At 46.7% G+C, this 8,952-nt stretch overlaps 1 long non-coding RNA gene across 1 annotated transcript; it reads left to right on the top strand.

Moving 5' to 3' along the window:
• The first annotated feature begins 1,852 nt into the window (after positions 1 to 1,852).
• Positions 1,853 to 6,032, top strand: LOC111815026. Its single transcript, XR_002819843.1, has 3 exons — positions 1,853 to 1,926; positions 3,941 to 4,021; positions 5,470 to 6,032. It is a non-coding gene; the product is annotated as an uncharacterized LOC111815026 (long non-coding RNA).
• The last annotated feature ends 2,920 nt before the right edge of the window (positions 6,033 to 8,952 follow it).

Raw genomic sequence — 8,952 nt, 5'->3', positions numbered from 1 at the left:
TAGTTCAGTGTGAAGACCCTGAGTTCAATTCTCAGTACTACTTAACAAAAAGGATATTAAGAACTTGAAGATTTTGTCTCTTCTGGAGACTTAACTTATGGAAAAGATAAAAACTTTAGCCTCAAAGAGTGTTGTTTTAAAACTTCCAGTATTTTAAGTGAAAATGATTAGAATACCAGAAGGTGAAAACCCAGTGTGGTTGGCAGAGTGACACTTCCAGTTCCCCAGCTACAGAATCACATTTGAACACCCACGCCTCTGTGCCAAGGGTTAAGAAATGCTTCCGAGTTGCGCTCTGGGCCGCGAAGGTCCTCCACACATCACAGGCCGCGGCCTCTTACATCTTTCTGCTTGCTCGTTTATTTGTGAGGTCTGGGCGGGAGGAGGCCTCCCGGTCTTTCAAGTTTCCGCGTCTCTCGTTCACTCTTTGACCCCATTTGTGACTTTCTGTACCCCCAAAGGTGGGCAGGCACAGGGTGACCCTGGAGAGGGGCCAGGGCCCTCCCTGTCCTGGGGGCAGGAAGTCAGCGCAGTGGAAAGCTGTAGCTTCCCCAGGAGGCTGCGAGCCCTAGGGCTGAGAAGCTTCTAAAATGTGCCTGGGGGAAAGTAAAGCGTGTCTAAATTCTAGATGCTTGGCTGTACTTTTGCCGGTTCAAGGGCTCCTATGGCCCTAAACACATCTGTCTGGGTGACTATTTGGAGCATGGGAAAAGCTGTGTGGTTCTGACAGCAGTACAGAAATCGCAAGACATCCTGCTTGCTTAGGGGTTCACTGAAGCGCGGTTGTTGGACTGGGTGGAGCTCTTCACATTCTCTGACCCTTCAGGTGCTGCGTCCTGAGAGTTGCCGTCACAGAACTTCCCTTTTTTCTCTTGGGGTGAATGGACTTGTGTTTGTTACCCGGATGGAGTGTTGCTTTTTGCCCCTGTCAGGGCTGAGGTCTGTGGTCTGGGTGGGCAGGGCTGTGCCTTCAGCCCTGGCTGGGAGAGTGCTGTCTACTGTGTGTCAACTGCAGGATCAACCAGAAACCCAAGCTGGCAGGAAGGAAGGATGCAGTTGCAGCCCCTGGTCCGTGGCTCCCCAGCATCTAGGCCCCTTCCTCTTCATTAACAAGTCCTATTGTTGTTTGAAATGGGGAAGAGGACTGCCCAGCCCTAGTGATCGACTTACTCAGGGTGAGAGCCTCCTGTTTGCCTGGACCCGACAATGTGAGTGTCCTGGCCATTAAGGGTCTCTGAGGAGCTTTGTGCTTTGCCTAATAAAGATACAATGTGAGACTATTAATAATTTATTCTTTTTTTATTTTTTAACTGCCTCAGGACTTGATTTCGGGAGTTGCTGCAGCCATGTCATGACAACAGAAAGGAAAGGCGTGAAGGAAGGGCCAGGGCCATCTCCCAGTCACCAGTTGTCATGTCAGAGGCCCCCAGAATCACTGGAATTGACTGTCTAACTCCTCTCTTCTTGCCATTTAAGTTATTCTTGACTCTGCTGATCACCACATAGGTGAACACATTTTTAAGTAATAAATGTACGCATCTCAAATTCTATCCCACATATAGAACTACTGAGTACTTTGAACCTAGTGCACAAGAGGCCCCCCTTTGTATCTGTAGCCTGGGGTAAATTGGCCTCCCATGAGCAAGAAATGACCTCATATTTTATCTTTAACACATACATAAAGGTTGAATTCTATTTTAGAACATAGTGCTTATACTTATTTATAAAAATATTCAAATTGTCATTAAGGAAAATAAATCTTAAAACGTTTTTTCCTATTACTTGTAAAATTCCTACTCTAGAAAGAGGTTGTTTGGTTTTACTAAGGCTTTGAGTATCTCTGACCCTCTGCCCATACCTCTAGGGTACCAATACAGCAGTTTGGGAAGCACCAGTGGAAGAAGCAGAAGAGATGGAGGAGACCAGGTAGGTAGAGCTGGATATTGATGGCCTGTGGGTGGCATGGTAAAAAATGGAGTCTAAACTTTAGAATCAGGAGAAGCCTCAGAACACAGAGCCTCTAGGAGATGGCACAAAGCCCAGCTTTCTAAAGACGGTGTGAGGTAGAAATTAGCTTACACAAGACCATACCCAGGAAGAGCAGATGAGAGACTGCTGTAGGGAACGAAATCCAGTTCAGCTATGAGTAACAGGTAAAGGAACAGCTTACATAGTCCAGAGCAGCAAACTTAGCTCATATTAGTCCAGTGATCACTGGCTGAAGAAAAACTCCCCCAAATTCAGTGACTGAACACAATTACAATTGTGTTTTCCTCATAAATGTGCAATGCAGGCAGGGCATGGTGAGGTCAACTCTCTACTCCCTACTGCATCAGCTCTGTAACCTGATGGCTGTGGGGCCTCCGCAGCTGGGGTGTGGAACCATGCACAGGTTTGGTCACCCACATCCCTGATGGCAAGCGCTGGTTGTCACCCAGTGCCTCGTGAGGCTGTGGTTGGAAACACTGACAGGCAGCTGCTGCAAGTGGCTGCTTGGCTCCTCCCAGCATAGTAACTGGTGCTAAGGGACTTGGGAAGAAATAAAAAGAGGAAGCTCTCCATTTTCTAAGATTTAGATCCCACATGCACTTAGAAATCTCTGTAGGCTAAGCAATCTCAGTGCCTGTATTCAGGTTCAGTGGTATGAACTGAACTTCCCAGTAGCAGGGCCTCTGAAGGATGCTGGAGTCATGATTGAAAGCCACCATGCATGGGTTAGTCAGAACCTAGTATTAGAACCACCTCTGTTGGCAATGGGGGCTGGAAAATGAAGTCTTTATTTATGAGATAGGAGGCCTAGCTAAAAATAGAGACTTATTACCATGGAGAAATGAGAAAATGGATATTAAGGATAATTAGCATTCTTTGCAACTGACAACAAACCACAAGTGACTTAAAGCTGGAATTAGGGAAGCAGGTATGGAAAAGGAAAGGAAGAATGTTAGGAAATAAGAATTAGTCGGGTTTCAGATGACTCGGGCTGCCATTTATTGGGGGTGAGGGGTTGGGCGTGCATGTGTTCAAGTATGAAATATCTAGCAAGATATACACTCTATTTCTGAGGCCAGTCTGGTACCAGCTGAGGTTTTAGACATTAGTCAAGTTCAGCCTGATACTTCCTGAGCCCAGGGGCAGATTCAGAAGAATTTTAAACACAGAGTAGCATAGTGTTTTAAAAATGGCCGTCATAAGACTATTAACACTACTTCTCCTCAGCACCTCATGACACCAGTTCCAACCTGGTGAGCACTCAATAAACAGAACGTGGTGAAGGAGACAGTGTGACTCCTTGGGGGAGGTCTGAGAGGGATGCCCTGGCTGCACTGGGATACATGCTTTTGGAGCCCTGAGGGATCACAGGAAGATTCCAGCTTCCTCTAAAACTGCCATGCAGCAAAGAAAGAGATGTCCAAGCAGCCCCAGTGGGTGTTTGAGTGGAGGAATGGAGGCTACACCACCCCTAAGGGATGTCGGCTTAGCATAGCAGTTGTGCTGAGGTGAAAGCCCTTGAGAAACACACGCACAGGAAATGCTAATAGCCTTTTGGTCAAAGCAGGCTGTAGGACTTCCCAGGAAGAAAAGAAAGTTGTTCTCCCTGTGCAGAGATGAGAAGACCCTTGTCACTCGTGCCTGGAAGTCAGGTCTACAGTAGACATACTCAGAATGACTAAACTCACCCTTATCTTCTAGTTTCACTCCCCTCATATCTCCTAGTGACTGCCCTGTAATTTATTGCCCTTAGCTTAGACCCATTTGTCTTGTCATTTTTTTTTCCCACAAATTTATCATTTATTTGCCTTAAAAGTATAAAAGTTTTTTGTTTTGGCCATTTTTTAAGACCTTGAGTTTCTTGTGACAGTGCCTGTGTATATGCAAAAATAAATAAAATTTATATGATTGTTTTTCCTATTAATCTCTCTTATGTCTGTTTAATTCTTAGATCCATCTGAAGACTTCCAGAGGAGGGAAGGAGAACTTACTGTTTCCCCAACACTGGCTTGGGTAGCAGACATGTGCGTAGGTATGGATCCATTAGCACATGGAGCAATTGTCCTGTGCTGTTCTGTTACCATAATAACTGGGATACCAAAGAACATGAGGTCTTTGTAGCTTACGTCTCTCCCAGGCTTAGGATTCCTCAAGAGCAAGGGTTGAGATCCCTTTCAGAAGAGTGCCTGATGGGAATAAACTTTTTGGGCAGTGTTTCACCTCTCAAGACCTATCTGAACAGTGGCTGCCCCCATCACAGCATACACCAGGCATTGATCCACAGGCTTTGCTTTAACGGTCCTAAGGGGCGGGGAGTATAGAATGTTTTGGCTCTTAGTGATGTTTAGCTTCCTAAGTGTCTTCCTCCTGACGTGATCTTCCTGACACCATCCTATGCAGCAGCGTGGTAGTGTGAACTTAAGTCTTGCTTAGTTGTTGCCACCATCTTCCTCTCCTTTCTGGAGTGCCACGTCAACCTTGCTTGCTTTATCTGTAGTGTGCAGCAAATATCTGCCCTGTTCTAAATAGGACTGGATTTTGAGCTTGAGCTTTGAAATTCAAGGATCCAACTCCATTAACTCCTAGCTATGAAGGCTTGACTTTATTTTAGGAAGTGTCTCCCACTTGTGAAACGAGGGATTAGGAAACCTGTGTTATGAACAAATGCTATAGGAGTGCGAGGATGAAAGTCATAGAGATGCTTCATGAATCTATGCTAAAATATCCCATTGTCCCACCTTTTCTGTTTTAGCTGCTATTAGGATAAACATCAGACTGCCTGATCCCCAGGGAGCAAAAGCTCTTGGGTAGACTGAGCAGAATCCTTGGCCTGGGAGTTTTGCTTTTCAGAGAAAGCTTTTTTTTTTTTTTTTTTTTTTTTTTTTTTTTAATGGGGGAATAAGTTGAAGCCCAGAGTGGGTAAGCAGTTTGTCCAAAACAGTATCGCTAGTTCATGGCAGAACCAGGATTAGTATGACAGAGATTGTAATTGTAATCTGCCGGGTTGACTCAACTGAGAACCCTCTACCAGATTAGTGGTGCCTGAGTGTCTATGAATGATTGACTCGTAGGCTTGGAACGGAGGGGGGAAGACCCACCCTGGATGAAGGTGATCCCAACCAATATGCCTGCAGCCTGGGTGGAATGAAAAGGGAAAGAAGGAAGTCTTCCCTTTTCTGGAAGGGCTGTGGCCTTTACCATGGCCTTTAGACACTTGTCTTCAGGCCTCCCATTCAGACTCCTCCAGCCTTCGAGGGCAGATTCTTTGACCTTCCAACATGGACCTGCATCAGACTCAGCAGGAAACTCTGGGCCTTTGACCTGGGAGTGGATCCTTTGGCCCTCTAAGGCTCAGATGGCTGTTGGGAATTTTTCCTTATGTGACCCTGTAAGCCTCTCTAGCAAATTCTTTATATAATCATATTTTTTTAATATTAAATCTGGTCCTCTAGTGAACCTTGACTTCTCTTTTTCTTTCAGTTCTATATTATCAGGCAGAATAAAGTAACTCAGGAGAAGAGACTCAGGGCACTAGCAGCAATGGAGGAACGGGAAAGTAAAAGCTGTAGACTGGACTTTTCGAAGGCATGTGGACCTGGGGGGAGGGGCTGAGACTCCGTAAAGGCCAGCAGGAAGTGGGGCAAAGTGCCGCATGGTCATTTCCTCCCCTCTTCTCTCCTCACTGTTCTGGTGGTGTGCATAGAGACTGAGGAAGTGGCTATAATGTTGCCTGTGGTTGTAGGCCTAAGAGGCCTAAGATCTGTGAGTCCACACTGAAGAGGTGAAGCGGATCGGATCCACACTTGACACAAAACAAGAGAGCACAGCAGGTTGCTCCCTAGCCCGCAGATGCCCTGTCCCTCCCAGGCTGTCTGCGCCAGCCCTCCCTCCAGTCTGTCTGTGCTCTCTGCTTCTGGGGAAGAGCTTTTCCCAGAGCAGGGGGAGATACTGGGCCGCATGGTACACACTACTTCCGGAAGTCAGGTGAGTTCCGTCCTCACAGCTCTTCCACCAGAGCCCGGGAATCAAGTCTGCCAAGTGCAATGTGGTCCCTCACAACCAGTTTTAATTTCTGTATGCCAGGGTGGCTTCTGCTGGAGAAGGGAGGAGAATTAAACCTTTCTCTAAACAAATTTTCTCTTTATAAAGCCAAGGACAGAAGCTAAGATCCGAGTGTCTTCGTGCTGGACATGCCAGTCCCTTCCTCCTTGTCCCCAACAGTGCCTGGAACCTTTCTGGAGACTCTGCCCCTTCACAGTCCAGCTGCAGAGGCCCCATGGCCCTGCAAGGGACCTTGTCTCAAAGGGAACAGCTGATCAGCCCATGAGGAGCCCAGTTATACGCCGTGGAAGAGGCAGCCAGGGTCACAGAGACCAAGAAGCAAGTGCTGCCGTCGTAGGGAGCCAGTTGGACCTGCTCTTCCGAGACCCCAGAGTGAATCCAGAGCAGCATTAGGTGACCCCACAATCCCAGGGAGAGAAGGCAACAGATTGTCTTAGTCATTTCCCTGTCATGGGATTTATTTTGGCCCATGGTTGTGATCCTTAGAACCTACTAGGCTCCCAGGCAGAGACAGCATGCTAGAGGGGCGTGGTGAGGACAGCTGCCCCACACTCTGTGGCAGCCAGGAAGAGTGTTTGTGCTTGTGGGTACACACACACACACACACACACACACACACACATACACACTCAGAGGGAATGAGGGAGAAACAGAAACCAAGGACAAATGCACCATGTTAGGCCACACACAGTGACTCAGAGACTCGCCTCTTCTAGCCGGGCCCTACCCGCTAGCCCACATTAGCTACTGACTCACGAAGCGCTGGATCCGCTGAGAAGTGCAGCATCCTGGGGTCCAATCGCATTCTGCAAGCCCCCGCTGAGGCCTTTGGAGGACATTTCAGACCCAAAGCATAACACAGACACTTTCCTTCTGTCTGTATGGGGCCAGCTACTCTTTCTTTTCTGTTCCTGAAAGATGCCCCAGACCCTTAGACTAAATTCCTCTTCACTCCTATGAGCCCGAGAGGTTTGTATGTCTTGCAGCCAAGCACTCTCAGTTAAGAAACCTACTGTGTGCAGTGCTGGGTGATGTCAGGGAGACCACAGTGATTGGCATCAGGAGGGACTTTGGACTTTGGTCCTTTTCTTGTGATGTCTTCTCTTACCCCACTTGTACTTACAGCCACACACAGGTGAAATGTCCTGTTTCCCTTCTCAGCTCATATAAGAACTTAATTATTGCCCTGCGTGGCACTGGCAATCAAATCCAGGGACACTCTACCACTGAACTATGTTCTATCCCCTTTAAAATTTTTTTATTTTATTTTAGGGCAGGATATCACACAACAATACAGATGGAACTTGAACTTGTAGTCCTTCTGCTTTAGCCTCAAGAGGTGCTGGGATTACAGGTATGTGTCACCATGCCTGGACTTTACAAGCCAGTTATTCAAAGCTTTTTAATCTTTCTTTCTACCTAGGCTGAAAACATACCTATGCCGAGAACCATGTCACATGTATTGTCTGTAACTCCTAACAGACATAGTTTAGCTAATACGTGTATCACAATTTGTTGTTAAATAGCAGAGAAAGCGAACATAGACCGAGGGGCCAATTCAGTTATGTACTTTAATAAGTGGACGTTTCCCTCTTTCCCTCCTCTTGTGTAGTTTCCTGTTCACTTGGAGTTGGCGAGACTCTGGATTCAGTCAAGCTTCCTGTCCTCAGCCAAGTGGAAGGTGATGTGAGAGTCTAGAAAGTAGGAGCCCAGCATTGTTCAGCCACTGAAGGCACTGCTGGCCGGGAAGGGACGTTAATCAGATCTGGGAAAGAGTCTCCCGTGCTCCCCTGGGACCTGGCGGCAGGTCCTGGGAGGGCGTGGCTGCCCAGGGAATCCTGTGAAGAGTGCATTTTCTTCCCTTTCAAAGAACTTTTCTCTTGAAAAACAAACAGCAATTTGTACACGTAGGAACTGAATGAAAGAAACATATTTTCCTGACCACCCAAGTTCTCATTCGCCAGCTGTACCGAGTAGCTGTCTCAGCGATGCTTTTTCTTTAGTTCACAGGCAGGCGTATTTAATGAGTCCACGCAGCCCAGGCTGGGTTACCATGGCGGAAACATTTTAAGAATTTTTGGGGAGAGAGAGAAGAAGAGGGAGGAGAAGAGAGGGAGGGAGGGAGAGAGAAACAGTGGGAATTTTAAAGCTGGTCAATAAAATAAAAACTTTCATGACACAGCTTTCCGAAGGTCAGCCGTAAGTGTTAATTAGTCCTTGTCATTTTGCCTCTTTAAGATCAGATTTGCATGTGTGGTTTGTGTCTAGTTTTGTGGGGCTCTGGCATTTCAAGGACTGTCTTCAAGGGTGTTGCTTTGCTTTCCTGTTTCGCAGTGGCGGGGTCAAATGCAGACACCTGCAGATGTTCAGCGGCTTCCCTACCATGGAGCTCCGCCCGACCCTGAAAGGAAGGTCTTGATACTTTGAAAAAGTAGGGAATGTGTGGACTGCAAAAGATGTAGGCTGTTAGAATTTGAAGGAGATTCCCCGCCCCTCTCAGTTTTGCTAGAAACTTTCTTTTTAAAATTTTATGGTTTTATTTTCATTCTTTTAAGCTTCCCAGGGGCCAGGCAGTTCCAGCCTTAAGTTATTTTATTCATTCCATGGATAAGTGAAACACATACCTTCTAGTTAGCTAAGGACTAGGAAATATATTTTTTAAAGTATGGTAAGAATTCAAGCCAATTGAGGTCGTTTCCAGGGTTCCTTGCAAGTGCTTCTAACTACATTTGTCTGTGAATTGAAACTGCAGGTAGAAAAACTGGCCACTTCATTCCTTTTTCCTAAAAGCATTCATCCAAAGCATACTAAGCACCCTTCTGTCAGAGGCAAGGCTAAGAAGAATAAAGCACAACTTCCACGGGCACAGAAGTCACACGCAGAGGCCTGCTGCCAGGACGG

This window comes from Octodon degus, unplaced genomic scaffold (assembly GCF_000260255.1).
Source record: "Octodon degus isolate 3935 unplaced genomic scaffold, OctDeg1.0 scaffold00001, whole genome shotgun sequence".
In the NCBI taxonomy this organism is placed as follows: Eukaryota; Metazoa; Chordata; class Mammalia; order Rodentia; family Octodontidae; genus Octodon; species Octodon degus.
The sequence above is the reverse complement of the archived record's forward strand: the minus strand, read 5'-3'. Positions and strand labels throughout refer to the sequence as shown.